The 26,064-nt window shown below is 35.8% G+C and overlaps 1 protein-coding gene across 11 annotated transcripts in view; it reads right to left on the bottom strand.

The window, feature by feature from the left end:
* The window catches only part of Ktn1 (kinectin 1), a 115,179-nt gene that overhangs the window by 74,604 nt on the left and 14,511 nt on the right, over positions 1-26,064 (bottom strand). For 10 of the 11 annotated variants that reach the window (XM_071608025.1, XM_071608023.1, XM_071608032.1 and 7 more), the window contains exon 2: positions 7,827-7,892. The exons of the other annotated variant lie outside the window; for it this stretch is intronic. The gene's annotated coding sequence lies outside the window, so the exon portion shown is untranslated. The remainder of the gene's footprint in view (positions 1-7,826; positions 7,893-26,064) is intronic. 11 annotated transcript variants of the gene reach the window in all.

The following is a 26,064-nucleotide window of genomic DNA, read 5'->3' on the forward strand; positions in this document are numbered from 1 at the left end:
GAGCATGTCTTCCTGTATAGAAAGGAAAAGAAGCAAATGTTCAGGGAGACTGACAACATAAAACTCCAAGAAGTCTGAAACATTTTTTCTTCAAAGATTCTGACGACTTTCTAGTTTCCTTTTCCAGGTCCCACACAGAACTGAAGGAATCATGTTTCCTGTCTTTAGATTTTCATGGGATTCCTTTCATATAATTCAATTCCCTTTCACTTGAGCTCACTTGGGTTTCATTCTGCAACTAGAGGAGCCTAACCAGAATGCCAAAACATTAAAAATTGAGACAATGTTTCCATTAATTTAAAACAATAATCCTGATTCTTCATCCAAGGAAATGTATTTACAATAAAAAGCATAAAGATATACATAGCAACATTACATAAACTGGAGACATAAAACATGCAACATCATAATTAATTCGAAGTACAGCTATTACAACTATAAATACTAAAGCTATTTGTTCAAAGCAATTCTACTAAAAAGCCAAACTCAAAATTTTACTTTATGATCAAAACATGTTACATATAATAAGTTCAATAACTAAAAGTGAATAAAAATGAATACTAAGTGAATAAATACTTTTACAAAGCAATTAATATACTTCAAATTTACATTATACCCATAGGCAACAATGAGGAGGCAAAAGGGGATTAGGAATAAAATACACGGGAAGTGAGTGGGGAGCAAAATGGAAAGATTTAAGGTGGGGGCAATGAAAAAATAAAGGGGAAAGAGGCTGAAAGAAAATTAATTTAGCTCTAGGTGATAGGCCCCAGTTTTTTTTTTCTAAGTCCACAGTATATAATTCAATAAATGTATGTTGAGTTGATAACACAGACAGGCAGAGGTTCATGTTTTGAATTGAGAATTGGCACAAATCACCAATATTTGCTTTTCCCATATTATCAGATGCCCTAACCTAATCACACATAAATGCTAAAAGAGTCCAATCTGAATGTAATAAACAGCCAATGGTGTTGAAGAAAATTTCTCTGTCAAGTCAATCAGGACTGAAATATCCATGAGATCATAAGAAATCAAGTCCAAACTATTCTCAAACCACATTTCATATCAGTCTTCTTCATTTTTTATTCAGACACAAATCCTTCCAGAAATGGTTTAAAGATACCAATCCTCTTTCTCAAAGAAAGACATATGTACTCATTAATATTTATAATTAATTTAAAGTTTCTGGACTCTCAGAAGTGTATGCACAAACCCCAGGTTAAAAGCCCTGCTCTAGAACAAGAATGGGAGTTTTCATCACTGCATTCTCTGTAAAGAATTCAAAAGATAATAAATTAATAGTATGTAGAGGGTCTGGGGATGGGTACCTCAATAGTAGAGTGCTTGCCCAGCATGCACTAGGCCCCAAGTTCAATCCCCAGCACCACATTAAAAAATCATACACACACACACACACACACACACACACACACAAAATTAAATTAAATTAAAGGACTGGAGATGTAGCTCAGTGGTAGGCCACTTACCCAGCATGCACAAAGCCTGGCATTAATCTGCAGCAAAACAATATTGAAGTTCTCATCTCAGAGTTATGTACTATGAATGCTAATCAACAAAATTCTATTTACTCATCCTTCTATATAACTTATGCTTGCTCTTACAAAAACTGAGCGATGTCACTGAGTTAAATTTTATAAACTTCTCTGAAGGCACAAAAATCTGCTTATATTAATATAAACTAAAATTTAAAAATTAAATATTGTGTAGTTACTAGCCATCAAATAAAGTAAGCATGTTATACATACTCCAGATATGTCCTTAAAAAAAAAGTAAATTATTTTAAGAATGGTGAATAACATTATAACAATACACTAAAATGGACATCAAAAGTCTTTGGCTTGTAGTTCCAATTGTGCCTTCATCCAAGGCATTCCCTAAAAATTAAAATATACAGGTTTCTTACATAGCTTTACAGCCCAAACTATTTGCATGATCTTGGAAATGCCAAACCAAAAAATTTAAGTGGGCCCAAGAGAAGGGAGAAGCAAAAGCATATCCTCTTTAGTGGAATCTTCACTTAAGCCAAGTTCAAGATTTTCAAATACTATGATGCAGATATGAGTCCATGACTCAAATGAAAGAACATGTGATAAGTCACCATGAGCAAAAGGCAGCAGAAACAAGCTAAAGAATTAAAGATTTAAAGTCTGTAAAGACTTAAGAGATTGCAATTTACAAATACAGGTTACAACACAAATAAAAGGGAATTGGAAAAATGAGGAAAGAACTAATACTATTAAAAGTGACTAGGCAGGGCTGAGGTTGTGGCTCAGTGGTAGAGCACTTGCCTAGCATGTGTGAGGCACTGGGTTCGATCCTAAGCACCACATAAAAATAAATAAATAAAATAAAGGAATTGTGTCCATCTACAACTAAAAAATATTTTTTTAAAAAAAGTGACTAGGTAGATTTGAATTAGGATTCTACAAACAAAAAAAACAATCAAAATTTAAAACATCCATATGCCAGATACGGTGGCACACGCCTGTAATCCCAGCTGCTCTGGAGGCTGAGACAGGAGGATCGTGAGTTCAAAGCCTCAGCAATGGCAAGGCTAAGCAACTCAGTGAGACCCTGTCTAAATAAAATACAAAATAGGACTGGGGATGTGGCTCAGTGTTGAGTGTCCCTGAGTTCAATCCCCAGTACCAAAAAAAAAAAAAAAAATTTAAACCCAACAAATTGGTCACAAGTAGGTTCAGAGACCAATTAAAAGGACTTCAATGGTTCAGATATATCTGAAAAGAATAAATCAAATCAATGCAGTCTGTCACTGAGCTATATCCCTAGTCCTTCATTTGCATTCTCCACTTAAATTTTAAAATTTGAACATAAGATGTTTATCAGTGATCACAAATACATATGCTTACCTTAAATAAATTTGTGATTTAGTTTAGAAGGGAAGTACTTGCTATCTGTAAACCAGAACAACAACAACAAAAAAACTAACACAAGCTTTGATGTGGTCCCCTACTCTTCCAATTCAAGTAGCATGTCTACAGCTAGTTCTATGATTCCAGAGCACATATGCAGAATTTTATGAGCTAGCAAATAGTCTTAACAAATAGAAAGGCTGCAGTATACTGCAGTGTGGTAAAGATAAAAGAAGAGATTAAAAAAAAAAATTCAAAAATGAAATCAAATGCAAATATATACAAAAATTTAATTTATTGTATTTCATGTCAGTAAAGTTTGAATCATTCAGATCAAATAAAAACATCCAGATAAAGTTCTATACATAATTATGAAAAAGTATACAGCTAAATAGATGGATTCATTCCTCTTATACAGTTCTACATGTTTAAACGTTTATAAGTATATCATATTTGTAAAAAGCATTTTAAAAAACAAACTTGTTCCTACAAATCAATAAGAAAAAGATGAACAACACAATATAAAAATAACACTAACCACTTCCTAAAATGGCCATCAAAATACAAAAACTCAGGGCTGGGGACATAGCTCAGTTGGTAGAGTGCTTGCCTCACATGCACAAGGCCCTGGGATCAATCCCCAGCATCACCAAAAAAAAAAATACAAAAACTCATCTAAATTCATATCCTCCTAAGTCAGTTACTCTGACAAAAGTATAGTTTCCCTGGAATGCACAATAAAATCATCTTTTAAAGTAACAGGAGAAAAGATTCAAAGTAACCAAAAAACAAAATAATCTAGTAAATCAAATACATGGGAACTCCATTTACAATATTTTTTCTAAAATTAACTTTACAGACTACAATGAAATCTCAAAGATGTAGTGCAATTGTAACATAGTTATTTGTATAACTCACATCTTATTAATATACCCCTAAGTTATTTCAGCAGTATCCATTCTGAAATACTGCTACTACATATGAAGTAAACAATGAAATTTAATTTCTCCATTAGGTCTCATGCCACAAAATTTGAAATTTCTATTAAAATCAAATTTACATTTTTCCTTTAATATGAAAATAGGTAAGTCAGCTCAAACAACTTCTCTAAGAAACTGAAAAGGAATTGGACAGTTCATAACTTTTTTTCTCCCAATGCTAGGGGTTGGAACCCAGGGCCTTGAGCATGCTAGGCAAGCACTCTACCACTAGGCAAGCACTCTACCACTAACCTACATTCCCAGCCTCTAATAATTTTTTTAAATACTTAAGTCTTTCAAATCAATATACAAATCGGTTTCCAAAGACAAATATGAAGTCAACAAAACTATTCAAAAGTTAACATTAGAACATGAAATTCATAGCAATAATGTAACTATAAAACAACTATACTATGTACGGAAATATTTTCTCCCCCTAAAAATCTATGATCTTGACCTACCTTTTCTTTTTACAAGATTGTTAGGTTGGAAAAGGCCATCTAATACAATTAGACACTCAGAGACTGAACCCAGCTAAATGGTCAGACAGCCTATACTTGAAAACCAGGGATGAACATCTCATAAAGACCCTCTTTAGACAAGTTCTTCATACTTTTGATCCAAAATTTGAGATGACTTCCTGTGGTCTTCGCTCTATATTCAATCCTACTATATATTCAATCCTACTATCACAAGGTCATCCTAACAAATGACACTTGTGATCAATTAAATTTATTAGAAAACAAAAATACCTATTTGAAATCTGTCATTTAAAAATTCGCTGTCCCTTAGGAAGTTTGACTAGTACATAACCTTAGATCACTTAACAATGAAAAGCACTAGTCAAATGTTTTATTTTTCTTGCCAAACCCCAGAAAGACATCATACTTAAAATATAATTTACCAACCTCAAAGACAAGGATGTCAAATATAACCCAAAATGACCCTAGGGCAGCTACTAAAAAAAACTTTGCTTATGAAACAAAAGTTTACAAACACTGCCCAAGAACAGCCAAATAAATGCAACAGAAATACCCCAAATATGTATGAAAAGTTCAGTATATCATCAAAATACCATTTCAAATCAATAGGTTAATAAATATAGGTAGATATATATATTTAATGTTAGTAGTAGTGGCACAAATGATAGCCATTTTAGAAAGAAATTAAGTCCTTACATCTCAATTATATATGGATCAAGGTTTTAAAGGTTAAATCATGAAAGAACCAGAGCAAAACACATGGGCATTTTTTTTTAAATCTATTTTCTAAAAGGCTTTTCTATGTCTCACATAAAAGCCAGAGGCATGAAGAAAAAGATTGGCAAATCTGATGAGAAAACAATATATAAAGGCTTACAGGGAAAAAAATAAAGTGACTAAACACAAAAAAAACTGTGATTTTACAATATTTACAAAGTAAAACAATATTAATATATACAGTATGTAAACAAAGTAAATAGTTTTTTTTCCCTTAAATTGTAAAGGTCTGGCTGCCTTGACTTACAAATACCACTTAAAATTTGAGAAAAATGAATGAGAGGACACATTTAGAAGGTTGGTGGGGGGAGGATACTCAGTGTATTTTTTTTTTTAGAAACACAACCTCAGTAACATTAAAGATATGCAAAGTAAAACAGTATGTGTCTTCTTTTCACTTAAGCTATCAAGGGCAGGAACCAGAAATTTTGGAGGTAATACATATGTTCAGTTCCTGGAGGATCATGATCATTTCACCAGTATACACAGAAGAACACATATTGTACACTTCAAACATATGAAAAGTTTACAGTTTGTTGTATGCCAATTATACTTCGATAAAGACATCTTTAAAAATTACATGCTTGTAGGGCTGGGGCTCAGTGGTAGAACGCACATGCCTGGTGCACATGAGGCACTGGATATGATCCTCAGCATCACATAAAAATAAAATAAAGGTATAAAAAAATTACATGTTTGTAAATTTATCTCTCTTCACTATGGTTGGCAAATATTTAAAAGCATGAGCTAGAGAATATGAAAAATGATGCTTTTATCATTTAGTTTGAGTATTAACTAGTACAATACAAGAGAAATTTGGAAAAACCTTAATAAAAACATAAAAACCATGCATCCTCTTCAGAGAAAATTTCTTTCCTGGTAGTTTATACCATAGACACAATCACACAAATACAGGGACTTACTTACTCTATGTTCACTGTTTGTAATGCAGCTTTATAATCCTTGGGCCTACTATTAAGGAAATGACTAACCTTGAAATACAGCTTCACATATAATATGGGTACATATTTGAAATATATATTTTTTCCAGCACTGGGTTTTGAAACCAGGGTGCTCTACCAGTTAACTATGTCCCGAGCCCTTTCTATTTTTTGACAGGTTCTTCCTAAGTTACCCAGTCTGGCCTTGTATTTGCTATCCTCCTGCCTCACCTTCCCAAGTAGCTGAGATTACAGGAATGTACTACTACATTCAGCTTCAAAAAAAAATTTTATATTTTATATGTGTGTGTGTGTGTGTGTGTGTGTATCATGACACATAAGACACAATATATACACATACATGTGTTTGTATGTGTGTAAACACACACATATATCAAACTACATAATAGCATACAAAAAACAAAATTCTTTTACATGAGAGCACATATGAGGCCCTAGGTTTAATCCCCAGTACTGGGGGGGAAAAAAAGGCACGCTTTCTAAAATTAAAGGAAGTCCTGTCTTGAGGAGGAGAAAGATCAAATACTGTTAATGTCTATTTAAAGCTAAGAAAGGAGGATGTTGGCCTGCAATTTCTTGAGGAAATGAAATTGATACAAATTACATAGAATAGAGACTTTCCAAGGGGTCCACAATCAGTGAAGGAGAGACTGAAGTGGGGTAAATCCCCATGTAAACACAATGAGGAAAAAAAGACACAAAGACTGAAGATTTCCAAATGCCAAATAAAAAGTTTCCATTAAGACTTGCATAACCATGGATTCTCAGATTTGCATTTACAGTTTGTAATCCAGACTACCCACTTCCAGCACCTACCAAAAATATTAATGTAAAAATGACTCAAAGGTCATGAAAGCCTAAGACTCTTAGGAAGAAAACAAAATTCCTCCAGGAAAAAAAAAAAAAAAAAAAAAAATTCCTTCTATCCAGTCTAGCCTGCACAGTACAGTATTTGTAGAAACATTCTTGTAGAAGGTGACTTAAAATCAAAAAAAGAACAAACAGAATATATCACCAAGAACTCCAGACAACAGAAAGTGAAAAATTATTAATTTTTTCGATCATTAGAACTGTAAAAGAAATCAGAAAACACTCATTAACACAACGAAAATTAGAAAGACTTGTAGAAACTAAGTAAATTAGGTATCATGTGTGCCAGGTGTGGTGGCTAATCCTTGTAATCTCAGCTACTTGAAAGATAAGGCAGGAGAATCTTGACTTCTAGACAAGCCTTAGCAATTTAGTGAAACCCTGTCTCAAAATAAATTATTAATAAAAGAGTTGAGAATGTAGCTTAGTGGTAGAGGACATGCCTAGCATTCATGAGGCCCTGAATTCAATCCCCAGTTCTGCCAAAAGGAAAAAAAAAAGTGTGTATACATAAACACATATGCACAACACAAACAAGCACCCATAAATTATAACTAAAGAACTGATAATTATGCAAAGTTTAAGAATAATCAAATGGGAAGACAGATCAGACAAAAACTGACAATGCAACATAAAAGGACACATAGGGAAAATATGAAAGAAACCTTAATAGAAGCATATAATAAGAAGGTCCAATAAATCAAATGGGAATTCAAGAAAGGAAAGAAGGAGGGGAATATCTGATCAGAAAATGGCTAAGAATTTTCAAAAATTGTTGAAAATTCTTAGCCATTATGGATCTCCAATTCAAGAAGGACAACAAAATCTGGGCAGAATAAATAAAGTGTTTTTACATACCTGTAGTAACACTGTATAATTCAAAAGGTGTAAAGCAAGTCTTATAAGCAACACAGGAAAAATTACCTATAAAGGAATAAAATTAGACTCACATTAGCCAGCAATAGAAGCCAGAGGATAACGGGATAAAATCTCTGAAGAAACAATAACCAATAACATAGGATTCTAGATCCAAGCTCAATATTGAAATTTTAATTATCAGAAGTGTCACTATGTGTAACAAAACTGACAGTTAATGTCAGTAAACAATATTTTATATGAAATATGCTAAACTAAAAAAAGTAGTATTTTTAAGTAAGCAGTACACCTCTTCCAACCAAAATATAAGTGAGACTACTCCCATATTCTTTCACATTAGGAATTACTGCTGACCTTTTATTTTTGTTTTGTTTTAGTTCCTAATACACTTTATAGGAAGCCAGGATAAAGAGTGCTAGCGCGTCTACTCTCTGGCTCCTCAATCACAAGCTTCCAAGTACAAAGTCACAGCATTTTATAGTCAAGTAGAGCAATTAAATAATACTTGAAAACCTAATTATTTTTTCTAAAACCTTATAATCTATTCTGTAGTCAACAGTTCAATTTCTACACTTTCTCAGTCTACACTGGTTTTAATTTTAATGTCATTCCACAAGCAAATTCCCATCATTGCTATTTAAAAGAAAAGAGATACACAGTCTATATAAATAGCAACAATATGAATAAAAACAAAATCTTGAACATGCTCTAAGTACACACAATTTAAACAACTAAAATAGGTCAAAAAAAAAACTTATGAACTCTTATTTGACTATTAATCCATACAATGAAGTTAAAGAAAAAGAATCTAAAAATTAAGAAATTTTTCCATTCTGATTTACTGAAATTAAGAGCCATTGTGTTTGCATTCATAAACACGTGGTCATCATTTCATGAAAATATACCTCTACAACAATGGATTAAGAAAACATTCGCTAAAAAACTATTTCTCACTTATTATAAAAGGTTCAGTCTATATCACTCAAAGTTTAAAGTGACTATTTATCTATGTTCTTTCCCATCTATCTTCTAGGAGCCCCACACAGTGCCAGATGCATCACACTGTCAAGTTTGTTGCATCCATTATAATCTTGGAAAGAAAAAACAGTTTTACTTTTCTGAATTAAATAATTTTACATAGGCAGTCCTTGAAAGTCTTCACCTTCTTTCATAATGCAATTTCATAAATACAGTGTACATCAATCCTATTTGTATTCACTAGTACTATGAACCACAAAATCAAGATGTTTTAGTATGATATGCTCTTTAAAGCCACAAAATAACAGAAAAAAATCAGAAGTATATAATTACTATGAATTGGAAATAAGTGTAATTTACATTTTGACACACTGAAATTTACAATGTCAAAAAAGTTTATTAAAAAACCCTTAATAAAATATTGGCAATCCATATTCAAAAACACATTAAGAAGATGGTACATCATGATCAAGTTGTTTTCATCCCAGAGATGCAAGATTGGTCTAACTTATACAAATCAATAAATGTAATTCACCACATAAATGTAATTAAGGACAAAAATCACATGATTGTTTCAACAGATAAAGAAAAAGCCTGTGAATTTGGTGTCAACATACCTTATATGATAAATTATGGTGTATTAAGAATTGTAATGCAAAAGTAAATTTAAAAAGAAAAGAAAAGAAAAAGCCTGGGGTGTGGGGGCTGGAGTTGTGGCTCAGCAGTATAGCACTCGCCTAGCACCTGTGGGGTCCTGGCTTCTAGCCTCAGCACCACATAAAAATAAAATAAAGGTATTATGTCCAACTACAACTAAAAAACAAAATATTTTTAAAAAAAGAAAAAGCCTTCGCCAGGCATGGTGGCACACACCTGTAATCTCAGTGGCTCTGGAGGCTGAGGCAGGAGGATCAGGCCAGCCACAGTAACAGTGAAGCACTGAGGAACTCAGTGAGACCTTATCTCTAAATAAAATAGAAAATCGGGTTGGGGATGTGGTTCAAGGGTCAAGTGCCCCTGACTTCAATCCCTGGTATCAAAAAAAAAAAAGAAAAGAAAAGAAAAAAGTCTTCAACAAAATTCAGCACCCATTCACATTTAAACCACTTTAGAAACTATGGATAAAGGAACTTCCCTCAACATCATAAAGACTATATATGACAAACCCAAAATCAACATCATACTGAACAAAGAAAAACAATAATTTCCTCTAAAATCAGGAACAAGACAAGCATGTCCTCTCTCACCACTCCTATTCAGTATAGTTCTTGAAACTCTAGCCAGAACAATTAAGCAAGACAAGGAAATTAAAGGGATAACAATAAAAATAATTAGTCAAATGATCCCTGTTGCCAATGACAACATTCTATAAGTATAAGACCCAAAAATCTCCACCAGAAGACTTCTAGAGCTGATAACCAAATTGAACAAATTAGCAGGATACAAAATCAACAAACAGAAGTCAACACCTTTCTTTATGAATCTGCTGAGAAAGAAATAAGGAAAACAATCCCATTCACAATAACCTCAAAAAAAATAAAACACTTGGGAATAAATCTGAACAAGTAATCTTGTAATGAAAACTACAGAAAAAAAGAAATCAAAGATGACATCAGAAGATGGAAAGATGTTCCATGTCCTTGGATAAGTAGAATTAATATTATCAAAATGACCATATTACCAAACTTGATCAACAGATTCAATGCAAATCCCAGCAAAATACTACTGACATTCTTCAGAGTTAGAAAAAAATTTCTAAAACTCATACTGAAGGACAGCTAAAGCAATACTAAGCAATAAGAACAATGCCAGAGACATCAATACCTAATCTCGAATTATACTACAGAACTATAATAACAAAAACAGCATAGTACTGGCATAAAAACAGACACAAAGGGGCTGGAGTTGTGGCTCAGTGGTACAGCGCTTGCCTAGCATGTGTGTGGCAGTGGGCTCAATTCTCAGTACCACATGTAACTAAATAAAATAAAAGTCTACTGACAACTAAAAAAAATATTTAAAAAAAAAAAAGGACAGACATGAAGACCTATGGAACAGAACATAAAACAGAGAAGAACCACTTAGATACAGTCATCTGATTCTTGGCAAAGGTGTAAAAAATATACATTGGAGATAACCTTCAACAAATGGTGATGGGAAAACTGGTTATCCTTATGTAGAAGAATAAAACTAATCGCTATTGCTCACCCTGAACAGAAATCAAGTCAAAGTAGATAAAAGACCAGATAAAAGACCAGAAACAACTGCAACTTTTAGAAGAAAATACAGGGTCAACACTACAACATATGGGTACAGGCACCAACTTTCTTAATCAGATTCCAAATCAATAAATGACATGGTTTCAAATTTAAAAGCTTCTGCAGAGCAAAGGAAATGATTAGGAGTAAGAAGAGACAGTCACCACCAGTATGGGAGAAAATCTTTGCCAGCTACTCTTCCAACAAAGGATTAATATCCAGAATATAAAAAGAATGCAAAAAACTTGAGCTGGGGATATATATCTATCTATCTATCTCAGTGGGTAGAGTGCTTGCCTCACATGCACAAGGCCCTGGCTTCAATCCCCAGCACCACCAAAAAAAAAAAAAAAAAAAGATTGCAAAAAAAATAACATAAATAACCCAATCACTAAATGGGCAAATGAATTAAACAGACATTTCTTTAAAGTAGAAACACAATGGCCAACAGATATATGAAAAAAATGCTCAACATCCTTAGCAATCAGGGAATGCAACCCTTAAATTTCATCTCACACCAGTTAGAATGGCAATCATCAAGAATACAAATATAAAGTTAGGCGTCTGATGCATGTTTGCAATCCTAACAACTCGAGATGCAGAACAATCACAAGTTCAAGGCTCATCTCAGCAATTAAGCAAGACCCTGTTGTCAACCTTTTTTTTTTAATTAAGTTTTTTAAAAGAGCTGGGCATGTAGCCCAGGGTAGAACACCCCTGTGTTCCATCCCCAATATCACAAACAAAAAAATAATAATACAAATTTTAAAAAATATTAGCTAGGATATGAGGGAAAAGGTTGGTGGGACTGCAAATAGGTATAAACACGTGGGAAGCAATATGGAAATTCCTCAACACTGAAAATGAAACAACCATACAACCTAGATATCCCACTTGGAATTTATTCAAAAGTACTAAAATCAGCATAGTATGGTGATACATGCACACCAATGTTTATAGCAGTGCAATTCAAAATACCCAAGTTAAGGAACCAGCCCAGGTGCCCCAGAAACAGACAAAAAAAAAAAAAAAAGAAAGAAAGAAAATGAGACAGAACCTATAGAACTCAATATCACAATCAATAACCTTGACTTAACTGACATATATAGAATATATCAACCATCATCAAGTGGATATACTTTTTTCTCAGCAGTACATGGATCCTTCTCAAAAATAGACCATATATTATGCCATAGGGCAACCCTCAGTAAATATAAAGGGGTGGAGATAATACCATGCATTTTATCTGATCATAATGGAATGAAACTGGAAATCAATGATAAAAGAAGGAAGGAAAAATCCTACATCACATGGAAAATGAACAATATGTTACTGAATGATCAATGGGTTACAGAAGACATAAAGGAGGAAATCAAAAAATTCTTAGAGGTAAATGAAAATACAGACACAACATATCGGAATCTATGGGACACAATGAAAGCAGTTTTAAGAGGGAAATTCATTGCCTGGAGGTCATTCCTCAAAAAAAGGAAAAACCAACAAATAAATGAGCTCACACTTCATCTCAAAGCCCTAGAAAAGGAAGAGCAAAACAACAGCAAATGTAGCAGAAGGCAAGAAATAATTAAAATCAGAGCGGAAATCAACGAAATTGAAACAAAAGAAACTATTGAAAAAATTAACAAAACTAAAAGTTGGTTCTTCAAAAAAATAAATAAGATCGACAGACCCTTAGCCATGCTAACGAAGAGAAGAAGAGAGAGAACTCAAATTACTAACATACGGGATGAAAAAGGCAATATCACAACAGATGCTACAGAAATACAGAAGACAATTAGAAATTATTTTGAAAACCTATATTCCAATAAAATAGAAGATAGTGAAGACATCGATAAATTTCTTAAGTCATATGATTTGCCCAGACTGAGTCAGGAGGATACTCACAACTTAAACAAACCTATAACAATGGACTACCAACCAAGAAAAGCCCAGGACCAGATGGGTATGCAGCGGAGTTTTACAAAACCTTTAAAGAAGAATTATTACCAATACTTTTCAAGTTATTTAAGGAAACAGAAAAAGAGGGAGCTCTGCCAAATTCATTCTATGAGGCCAACATCACCCTGATTCCGAAACCAGACAAAGACACCTCAAAGAAAGAAAACTACAGACCAATATCTCTGATGAAACTAGATGCAAAAATCCTCAATAAAATTCTGGCGAATTGGATACAAAGGCACATCAAAAAAAATTGTGCACCACGATCAAGTAGGATTCATACCTGGGATGCAAGGATGGTTCAATATATGGAAATCAATAAATGTTATACACCACATCAATAGACTTAAAGATAAGAACCATATGATCATCTCGATAGACGCAGAAAAAGCATTCGACAAAGTACAGCATCCCTTTATGTTCAAAACATTAGAAAAACTAGGGATAACAGGAACTTACCTCGACATAGTAAAAGCTATATATGCTAAGCCTCAGGCTAGCATCATTCTGAATGGAGAAAAATTTAAGGCATTCCCTCTAAAATCTGGAACAAGACAGGGATGTCCTCTCTCACCACTTCTGTTCAACATAGTTCTCGAAACACTGGCCAGAGCAATCAGACAGACGAAAGAAATTAAAGGCATAAAAATAGGAAAAGAAGAACTTAAATTATCACTATTGCAGCTGACATGATTCTATACCTAGAAGACCCAAAAGGGTCTACAAAAAAACTACTAGAACTAATAAATGAATTCAGCAAAGTGGCAGGATGTTGAGAGCCACAGCCGAAGGGGCCCCAGCAAACTTCCAGCTGCCAGCAATCCAGCTGCCGGCTGATGATTGGCTCACAGCGGCCCCAGCAACATCTAGCTGATTGGCTCCTCGGCCCCAGCAACATCTAGCTGATTGGCTCCTCTGCGGTGATGCTCATTGGACTGTTTCCCTGCCCTTTCAGACCACGGAGCTGCTCATTGGGGGACTTTTTGGCTCTGCCCACGTGACCCAGCCAATCGGCCTCAAGAGCAGGAGGATTGTGGGAGGTGAAAAGAAGCTTGTGGGGGGAGAGACAGGCGTGTGGTAAGCCGGTGGTGGCAGTTGAGGCTCTGAGGATTTTTCCTGAGAGGCTGTTTTGTTTGGCGTGTTTGGTTCTAAAAATAAAGTTAGTTTCTTTTGACAAGTGGCTTCTGATTGTGCCCAGCCAGACTGCGGCATTTGGTGGCCCGTACGGGGAGCGACTGAGGGTAAGTGAAACTGCTCGCCCCTGAGGGCAGGGCAAGAGGATGGGTAGCCATTTTAAGATTCTTCTTTTGTTATTTTGTTTCACTTTTGTTTTAAGTTGCCTGTCCCTGGAGATGTGTAAGATGGAAGAAAAACCGCTCACATCTGAGGAACAGATAGGGAGAAAGGACGGATGGACATTTCAGGAGGCTATTATAATGATTTTGTGTTGTTTCAATTTTGTTTCACTCTGTTTCAGTTTTGTTAGGCGTCATCTTGTTGGGTTGTATTATAGTAGAAATACGGGATCAGAAATTAGTAAAAAACAAACTGAAAGAGTGTTAAGTAAATTGTTAGAGGAAGGAGGCATCCCAGTAAAATCAATAGCAGTCAGGGCATACGTTGATACAATACAAAAATGTAGCCCATGGCTTTTTAAGGAGGAGTTGTTAAATATATCACAATGGAACCATCATGGTGAAGATTTAAAAAGAATAGAAAAGAAAAGCCCAGGGACTCTGCCAGTTGGCACATTGCCATTGTGGACGTTCATATCTTGTTTGCTTAGTCCAAAGCCTTCAGTTCAGACGATGGTAGAGGAAGGAGAAGACATATTGATTCAAGTAAAAGAGAAGGTCTCTCAAGTTAGTCAGACAGAGGAAAAGATTCAAGTAAAAGAGAAGGCCTCTCAAGCTAGTCAGACAGAGAAAGAAAGTGTAAAACAGAAAAAGCCATCAGGGGGAAAGTTACAACAGGAGACTGCTACTAACACCTTTCTATCACCAGAGGACGTAAGTGTCCAACTAACAAGGCCACCTCCATACGCTGGGAGGTCCCCAACCCCCGCAGTTGATAGTTGGGATCCTGAGACAAGATCTCAAATATTAACATGCCCTGTATTTGAGGCAGGAGGGCAGCGATTTTACCAAGTTTTAAATTTCAAAACAGTGAAGCAGCTAAAAGAGGCTGTAACAACCTATGGTCCTCAAGCACCCTTCACTGTAAGCATGGTCGAATCCATTAACAACTTGAACATGACGCCAGCAGATTGGGCTAATATGTGTAAAGCTGTGCTAAATGGAGGACAATACCTGTTATGGAAGGTTGCCAATGAGGAATTTTGCAAGGAGACGGCTAGGCGAAATGCAGCAGCTGGTTATCCTCAGAGAAATCTAGATATGTTGTTAGGAAAGGGACCTTATGAGGATCAGCAGCAACAAATTGCATATGATCCTGGCATATACGCACAAATTGCTGCAGATGCAATTAAGGCATGGAAGACTTTACAAGGACATGGAGGTTTACAAGGTCAATTATCTAAGGTAATACAAGGAGCTAATGAACCTTATGCTGAATTTGTAGATAGGCTTATTCAAACAGCTACCAGAGTTTTTGGGAAAACAGAACAAGCAATGCCATTACTAAAACACCTGGCTTATGAGCAAGCGAATCGTTGGTGCAGAGATATCATTAGACCATGGAAACATGAAGATTTAAACACATATATTAAATTATGTAGAGACATTAATGAACAAGAGCAAGTCGTGGCAGCTGCAGTAAAACAGGCTTTAGATGCCAGAGACATTAATGAACAAGGGCAAATTGTGGCAGCTGCAGTAAAACAGGCTTTAGATGCCAGGCCAAGAACATGCTACAATTGTGAACAAACAGGACATTTTAAAAGGAACTGCCCCATTGGAGGAGGGTTTAACAAAACTAGGTATCAAAGGAGTAGAATACCAGGTATTTGCCCACGATGCCGTAGAGGGAGACATTGGGCTAATGAATGCCGTTCTCAAACCACCATAGAGGGTACTCCATTATCAAAAAACGAACAAGGACCAGGTGTTTATCCACGATATCGTGGAGAAAGGCATTGGGCTCCATTGCCAAAAAATGGACAGGGGGGCCCAATGCTCCAGGGCCCAAAACCACAAATATACGGAGCACTGGAGGAACCCAGCAACCCCATCAGGGTAGTGCCCAGGACACATTGTCCATCAGATCCCTCATCAGACAAACCAGAGGGAGCGCAGGGTTGGACATCTGCGCCTCCGCCAGAGCAGTACTAACTCCAGAGATGGGAGTTCAAATCATTCCCACAGGGGTGAAAGGACCTCTTCCCAAAGGAACAGTAGGCTTATTATTGGGACGCAGCTCTTCTACTCTAAAAGGACTTATGATAAGTCCTGGGGTAATTGATCCCGATTATGAAGGTGAAATAAAAATTATAGCCAGTTCTCCAAAGGGTATATCAGTAATTTCACCAGGAGATAGAATAGCACAGTTACTAATAATACCCAGCCTACATGATAAATTTTCCAGTCGTACTGTAGAAAGAGGTTCCAAGGGATTAGGCTCCACAGGTGTAGATTGGGCTATGCTTTCTTTAAATTTAGATTCTCGCCCCATGCTAAAACTAAATACTCAAGGACATGAATTTAATGGGCTACTGGATACAGGTGCAGACCTTAGCATCATCTCTCGTCAAGAATGGCCAAAACATTGGCCATTACAACAAGCCACTCAAACGCTTCGAGGCCTAGGAGTGGCGACTAATCCCCATAGAAATGCAATGGTATTAGATTGGAAGGATCCTGAAGGATGTGAAGGAACTATACAGCCATATGTATTGGATCATCTTCCCGTAAATTTATGGGGACGAGATGTCCTAGATCAATTAGGTTTGACATTAACAAATAACATCAACCAAAATGCACCCACTATTATGACTAGACAAGGTTTTAGGAAAGGAAAAAGATTAGAAAAACAAGAACAAGGTATAGCAGCACCAATACAAATAGATCAAGGAACAGAAAGACATGGGTTGGATTTTCAGAAAGGGCCACTGAGACAATAAAAATTACTTGGAAATCAGAAAGACCAGTATGGGTTCCTCAGTGGCCCCTGACTAAAGAAAAGATACAAGCAGCCCATGACCTGGTCAAACAACAATTAGCGGAAGGACATATACAACCTTCTGTATCTCCCCATAATACTCCCATTTTTGTCATCAAAAAGAAATCTGGTAAATGGAGATTATTGCAAGATTTAAGAGCCATTAATAATGAGATGGTTATTATGGGACCTGCTCAATCAGGGATTCCTCAGTTGTCTGCTTTGCCAAAAACCTGGTATGTTTTAGTTATAAGATATTAAAGATTGTTTTTTTTCAATTCCAATTCATCCTGAGGATAGTCCACGTTTTGCATTTACTATCCCTGCACTGAATCATGAAGGTCCTGATCAGAGATATGAATGGAAAGTACTCCCTCAAGGGATGGCTAACAGCCCAACTATGTGTCAAATTTATGTTAACAAAGCAATCCAGCCACTTAGAAATCAAAATCCTGAACTACAAATATTTCACTATATGGATGATGTATTATTAGCACACAAAGATAAAAACACATTGCTAGAATGTTATGCCACACTTACAAACTTATTAAAAAATTATAATCTAGAGATAGCAATAGATAAAGTACAATTAAATTTTCCAATCAATTATTTAGGAGTTCTATTATCCTCAACCATGGTCCGTCCACCAAAAATTCAAATACGAGTAGATCAACTCAAATCACTTAATGACTTTCAAAAGTTATTAGGAGACATAAATTGGATAAGGCCTTATTTAGGTATACCAACAGGAGAGTTGGGACCTTTATTTGATATCCTAAAAGGTCCATCAGATCCAAATTCACCCCGAATGTTAACGCCTGAAGCAAGAAAGGCATTAAAAATCATTGAAACATATATGGAAAATGTGCATTTGGATAGAATTGATATAAGTTTGCCTTTATTATTTATTGTACTACCAACAAAAAATATTCCTACAGGAGTATTTTGGCAAGAAGGTCCATTATTATGGATACATTTATCTTATTCTCCTAACACTATTCTTACTAGGTATCCTGAGGCTGTAGGACAATTAATACTCAAAGGAATAAAAGCAGCAAAGGGAGTGTTTGGAATTTCTCCCAATAAAATTATTACTCCATATACTATGAATCAAATTGATGAGTTAGCTAATGAGTTAAATACTTGGGCAATAATCATGTGCAAATCTAATGTTTCATTTGATAACCACTTACCATCTAATCCTTTATTGTCTTTTTGGTCATTGCATCCTGTAATTTTTCCAAAAATGACAAGAAAAACACCTATCATGAATGCTCTAAATATATTCACTGATGGGTCAAATAATGGTACAGCAGCAGTAGTTACCCCTGATCAAACTTTTACATTTTTAGTACCCAAACAATCAGCTCAAAAGGTAGAGCTTAATGCAGTTTTACAAGCTTTTGTGATGTTTAAAGATTCCATATTTAATTTATTTTCTGATAGTCAGTATGTAGTTAATGCTATAGTATCTCTTGAAGATGCTGGTAGGATTTCCCCTTCTTCTACTGTTTTCTCTTTGCTTTCCACTATACAAAGTCTAATCTGGGACAGAAAAGATCCATTCTTTATAGGACATATCAGGGCACATACAGGATTGCCTGGAGCCCTTAGTTTGGGCAATGATTTAGCAGATAAATCTACACATGACATACATATTTTCTCTACACTAGAAGAAGCTATAAATTTTCATAAAAAGTTCCATGTCAATGCTAATACTTTACAAAAGCGTTTTAAAATAACTAAGGAACAAGCTAGACAAATAATAAAACAATGTCAAAATTGTGTGACCTTTTTACCACAAGTTAATCTTGGAGTCAATCCTAGAGGATTGATACCTAACCATATTTGGCAGATGGACGTCACACACTTGCCAGAATTTGGAAAATTAAAATATTTGCATGTTACAGTTGATACTTCTTCTGGATTTTTGATGGGCTCCCTTCATGCCGGAGAAAAAACTAAAGATGTCATAGCTCATTGCTTACAAAATTTTGCCACTGTGGGTGTTCCAAAACAGTTAAAAACAGATAATGCCCCTGGTTATACTTCTACCTCTTTTAAACAATTTTGCTCAACATTTGGCATTACTCATGTAACAGGAATCCCATACAATCCACAGGGACAAGGCATAGTTGAAAGAGCTCATCAAACTATTAAAATGTACTTATTAAAGCAAAAAGAAGGAATTGGGAAGGGGTATATATTCCCCAAAGATAAACTTAAAATAACCCTTTTTACTCTAAACTTTTTAAATTTGGATTCAACAGGACTTAGTGCTGCGGAAAGGCATATGTGTCCAAAAAATGTGCATAAGCCCAAGGTACTTTGGAAGGATATTCTAACAGGACAATGGAAAGGTCCTGACCCAGTAATTGTCTGGAGTCGGGGGTCTGTTTGTGTGTTTCCACAGGGAGAACAGCAGCCGATTTGGATTCCAGAGAGATTAACCAAGGTCCTGACCCAGTGATTGTCTGGAGTCGGGGGTCTGTTTATGTGTTTCCACAGGGAGAACAGCAGCCGATTTGGATTCCAGAAAGATTAACTAAAGCGATTTCTACAGACCAAAAAGAAGATGATTTGGCTCAAATCCATAACAACTGATATCCAAAACTCCAGTTTGGCTATTCTTACATCTGCAACAGAACCAGGATGCTTTTTTCAATATCTATTTTATTATTGCCCTTTGCCATATCATGAAGTTCTATTTTGTTTTTTGAGCTCATACAGACCTAGGTTAATGTTTTGCTGATCAGTTCTATTTTTTGACTATAGAGTTTTTAAACATTGCAATGGAGATTTCACCTGTAAAAAGTTATAAGGCCTTTACTATAATGTGTTGTATGTATTATATTATGTGTGCACACTTGTGTTTTGTGTTATATGTTTGAATGTATGTATGTCCATATATCATATATGATGAGCGCTCATGATAAAATGGATCCAAATATTTTTTTTTTCACGTGATTTATATGGTTCAATTTAAATTGGGTAAACAACTGTTGAGGATTGTTTTAATATGTAAACAAAAAAGAAGGTTAACAGATCTGTTTGTTTACTTTCACCTTTCCTTTTCATTATATTTAATAATTCTCTTAAAGATAATGTAAATTGTTAAGAAAATTGTTTTCTTTTAGTGCCTTCTGTAATGTTACATAATTTTTTCTTTAGCCATTATTGCCAGAATTCCTATCTTCATCCCAGTGCCGGTGAAGACAATGTAAATTGTTAAGAAAATTGTTTTCTTTTAGTGCCTTCTGTAATGTTACATAATTTTTTCTTTAGCCATTATTGCCAGAATTCCTATCTTCATCCCAGTGCTGGTGAAGTCAAAGATAAAACCAATCTACAGCTTCTACAATAGCCATCACTGAACTGCTTGCAGAACTTTCCTGGACACATTGTGAGCTCACCTGTATGCATTGTGAACTATCTGTTGGTGCAGCGACTTGTGGTAGTGTTGGGGTATTTTTGCTGATGATGTCACCGGTGGTACAATTTTTCAAAGGAGCCCTCAATTGGCTTAATGTCATGGCATTTTGCATCCTCCTCTACTAGTGATGGTCTAAAATTTGGGGGCCAACAGAGGTGAGGCAAAGAACCTCACCCCCCCACTGGTGCAAAGGCCTATCCACAAGTATAGCTGTATGCTGGACTGGTAGTCAGTGACGGGTATGATCCAATTGCAGTGGTACCAACCTAAGACAGGAGGCTGACGCCTAGAGGTCAGTTCATCCGATGACGGGTAAGGACCATATGTTGAATTGGACTGCCTAACAGACACGGTCCCTAAGCCACATGCTTGTTGTTTAAACAGAGAGGGGGAGATGTTGAGAGCCACAGCCGAAGGGGCCCCAGCAAACTTCCAGCTGCCAGCAATCCAGCTGCCGGCTGATGATTGGCTCACAGCGGCCCCAGCAACATCTAGCTGATTGGCTCCTCTGCGGTGATGCTCACTGGACTGTTTCCCTGCCCTTTCAGACCACAGAGCTGCTCATTGGGGGACTTTTTGGCTCTGCCCACGTGACCCAGCCAATCGGCCTCAAGAGCAGGAGGATTATGGGAGGTGAAAAGAAGCTTGTGGGGGGAGAGACAGGCGTGTGGTAAGCCGGTGGTGGCAGTTGAGGCTCTGAGGATTTTTCCTGAGAGGCTGTTTTGTTTGGCGTGTTTGGTTCTAAAAATAAAGTTAGTTTCTTTTGACAAGTGGCTTCTGATTGTGCCCAGCCAGACTGTGGCAGGATATAAAATCAACACGCATAAATCAAAGGCATTTCTGTATATCAGCGACAAAACTTCTGAAACCGAAATGAGGAAAAACATTCCATTCACAATATCCTCAAAAAAAATAAAATACTTGGGAATCAACCTAACAAAAGAGGTAAAAGATCTATACAATGAAAACTACAGAACCCTAAAAAGAGAAGTAGAAGAAGATCTTAGAAGATGGAAAAATATACCCTGTTCATGGATAGGCAGAACTAACATCATCAAAATGGCGATATTACCAAATGTTCTGTATAGGTTTAATGCAATGCCAATCAAAATCCCAATGGCATTTCTTATAGAAATAGATAAAGCAATCATGAAATTCATATGGAAAAATAAAAGACCCAGAATAGCAAAAGCAATTCTAAGCAGGAAGTGTGAATCAGGCGGTATAGCGATACCAGACTTCAAACTATACTACAGAGCAATAGTAAGAAAAACAGCATGGTACTGGTACCAAAACAGGAGGGTGGACCAATGGTACAGAATAGAGGACACAGAGACTAATCCACAAAGCTACAACTATCTTATATTTGATAAAGGAGCTAAAAGCATGCAATGGAGGAAGGATAGCATCTTCAACAAATGGTGCTGGGAAAACTGGAAATTCATATGCAACAAAATGAAACTGAATCCCCTCCTCTCGCCATGCACAAAAGTTAACTCAAAGTGGATCAAGGAGCTAGATATCGAATCAGAGACTCTGCGTCTGATAGAAGAAAAAGTTGGCTCCGATCTACATATTGTGGGGTCGGGCTCCAAATTCCTTAATAGGACACCCATAGCACAAGAGTTAATAACAAGAATCAACAAATGGGACTTACTTAAACTGAAAAGTTTTTTCTCAGCAAGAGAAACAATAAGAGAGGTAAATAGGGAGCCTACATCATGGGAACAAATTTTTACTCCTCACACTTCAGATAGAGCCCTAATATCCATAGTATACAAAGAACTCAAAAATTAGACAATAAGATAACAAATAACCCAGTCAACAAATGGGCCAAGGACCTGAACAGACACTTCTCAGAGGAGGACATACAATCAATCAACAAGTACATGAGAAAATGCTCACCATCTCTAGCAGTCAGAGAAATGCAAATCAAAACCACCCTAAGATACCATCTCACTCCAGTAAGATTGGCAGCCATTATGAAGTCAAACAACAACAAGTGCTGGCGAAAAGGGTACTCTTGTACATTGCTGGTGGGACTGCAAACTGGTGCAGCCAATTTGGAAAGCAGTATGGAGATTTCTGGGAAAGCTGGGAATGGAACCACCATTTGACCCAGCTATTGCCCTTCTCGGACTATTCCCTGAAGACCTTAAAAGAGCGTACTACAGGGATACTGCCACATCGATGTTCACAGCAGCACAATTCACAATTGCTAGACTGTGGAACCAACCCAGATGCCCTTCAATAGATGAATGGATAAAAAAAAATGTGGCATTTATACACCATGGAGCATTACGCAGCACTAAAAAATGACAAAATCATGGAATTTGCAGGGAAATGGATGGCACTAGAGCAGATTATGCTTAGTGAAGCTAGTCAATCCCTAAAAAACAAATACCAAATGTCTTCTTTGATATAATGAGAGCAACTAAGAACAGAGCAGGGAGGAAGAGCAGGAAGAAAAGATTAACATTAAACAGACACATGAGGTGGGAGGGAAAGGGAGAGACAAGGGAAATTGCACGGTAATGGAGGGAGACCCTCATTGTTATACAAAATTACATATAAGAGGTTGTGAGGGGAATGGGAAAATAAACAAGGAGAGAAATGAATTACAGTAGATGGGGTAGAGAGAGAAGAGGGGAGGGGAGGGGAGGGGAGGGGGGATAGTTGAGGATAGGAAAGGTAGCAGAATACAACAGTTACTAACAGGGCATTATGTAAAAATGTGGATGTGTAACCGATGTGATTCTGCAATCTGTATTTGGGGTAAAATTGGGAGTTCATAACCAACTTGAATCTAATGCATGAAATATGATATGTCAAGAGCTTTGTAATGTTTTGAACAACCAATAAAAAAAAAAGAAAAAGAAAATGAGACATATAACACAATGGGGTTTTACCCAGCCATAAAGAAGAATGACATCAAAGCATTTGACAGTAAATGAATGAAACTAGAGAACATCATGCTAGACTCAAAGAGTCATGTTTTCTCTCATATGCAGAAACACTACAGATTTAAATTAACCAAACTATGCTATGTGCATATATGAATATATCATAATGAATTCCACTTTTACGTATATCTATAATGCACCTATTAAAAAAGCAACAAATTAACAGAAGGAAGACTAATAGGATAGAGAAAGGGGATCAGAATGCAGGTCAAAAGGCGAAGGAAAGGGGAAAAAAACACTGGGGATAGGAATGGTGCAAATTATATTATATACACATATGAACATGTCAAAATGAAACCTACAGTTATGTACAACTATAATGTGTTAATAAAAATATTTTAAAAAATGGCTCTCTGCTGTTTGTTTCATGATAGTAGGGTCTGAACCCAGGGCCTAGACCTTTCAAGGCAAAGGTTCTACTACTGAGCTATATCCCTAGCCCTTTTTAATCTTATTTTAAGACAGTATCTCCCTAAATTGCCCAGGCTGTCCTCAAACTGATGGTCCTCACAAGTATCTGGGATTACAGGTATCCATCACTCTGCCTGTTGAATTCCATTCTTTTGACAACACTCCCAATAATAAGAAACCTAAGCAAAAAATATTGACAAAAAAAATGATCTTATTAAGAAGAACCTTAGGGAATGAACCCCAAGAAAACATAGTCTTTATGATTTCACTAGCTAAATTTCCATAATCTTCAAGTTGGTCTAAGTTAACATAATTTAAACACTGTATACCTTCAAAACTGTGACTGCAAAGACTCCTTCTTCCAGACAACAGAAATGAGTTAAGAGCCTGAATGGTGATCACTAGAGAAACCTAAAATACAGCCACAAGTAAAGGCCCCTATCCGGTGGCTTTCCTGCTGGATATTTTCCTTAGAAACCTTGTTACACAACAGCCTCTACCACTCTGCAAAGATAGAAAGTGTCTTCAACACAGTGCACAGTTGCCACAATCCTACATGTCAAATTCCATGAAATGCTTCTGCTTTTTTCCAAAATAGTTAAGGGGGGGGGGGGGGGTAAATCAAGACAATGCCATTAACTAAAAAAATGTAGGTGCATGAAAAGTCACCTGTTATAAACCAGTCACTACAAAGAGAAATTATTTCAATGTCTTATTTTTAATAAAAAGGTTACTATATCAAGAAAACCCAATGCATATTATATAATGTCTGATTTTGGCAGAATACTTAATATGATACTGTTAAGGACAAAATAGGTAAGTGCTGAACATAACTGAATAATAGCATAAAAGGAGAAATATTTTAAAAGTTAAACAATCACACCCCAAAATTGCCAATTAATGGTTTGTAAGGTAACTTAATCATATATCAAAGTACTCTGTCCTTAACCTGACCTTACTAATATATTACCAACTGCTTGGATAAACATAAGCCTGCTAGTTTATAAATGATGTGATGAACACAAGGATGAGAACAAAATGCAAATCAATTCATGTTTCATAAAACAAGATCATTTTACTCTTTGCTATCCTTGGCTACTCTTTCAGTTACCTACTTGGAATACCAGAAATTTCAACAGCTTGTTCAGTTCAGTTCACATAATTAATTGTTCAATTAGCTGGTTTTCAAGCAATATACACACAATATTCTATAAAGAGTGAAATTTAGACATTATTATTTCAGGCAGACACACCTAACATTTCATTCAACATAACAGTTTCCAGTCAGAGTACATCATACATAATATGTGCTGTATGCCATATTTGGAAGAACCCAGACATTCTGCTTTATATACATAAGAGACTACAAAGTCATCTGTCTTCTCTACATGTGCTCTATTTTCATACTGTTTAAAGGACTTGTGTTTAGCCTTTATAATGTTTTTCTGCACCACAACTTACCTTTTAAGTGCAAATTAAACATAAGATAACTGTGAGATCCAAAATGGTTGAAACTGGTGAAGGAAGTTGTAGAGAAAGAACAGACTTTTGAAAACTGACACCCGACTAACCATCACCACTCACTATCCAGTTTTCTCTTTCTACTTTGGCAAATGCAATGAAATGAAAAGACTTCATTATATCAAAGTACATTTTATGTAAAAGGTATATTTTCTTCGAAACTGTTTATAATTACTAACTCATCTTCACAGTTGGATTAATATTTACCTACATAAGAATACTAGTAGAAATGTTACACACATAATTTCCCACTGAAATTAATGTAAATACTTTCACTTAATGGTTTTTCACTTAATAGCCAGGTTTCCAAAACTGAATTCAAGTCATTAGACATGTGATTCTCAAGTTTGAGACACCTAGCAATAATAGTTCAGATAGCAAGAGATACCAACCCTACCTCATAAAAGAATATACTCTATTTAGCTTGACTTGGACTATCAAAACTACAAAACAAACTGAAAAAACAGAATGAGTAAGATCAACTAGCAGGAACAATAATCACACCAAGGTTAAACAATATGAACAGTTATAATTATAAATTATTCTGATACTCAAATCAAATTGGTTCTATAGAGTTGAAT

The sequence above is a fragment of the Marmota flaviventris genome, chromosome 2 (assembly GCF_047511675.1).
Source record: "Marmota flaviventris isolate mMarFla1 chromosome 2, mMarFla1.hap1, whole genome shotgun sequence".
Lineage (NCBI taxonomy): Eukaryota > Metazoa > Chordata > Mammalia > Rodentia > Sciuridae > Marmota > Marmota flaviventris.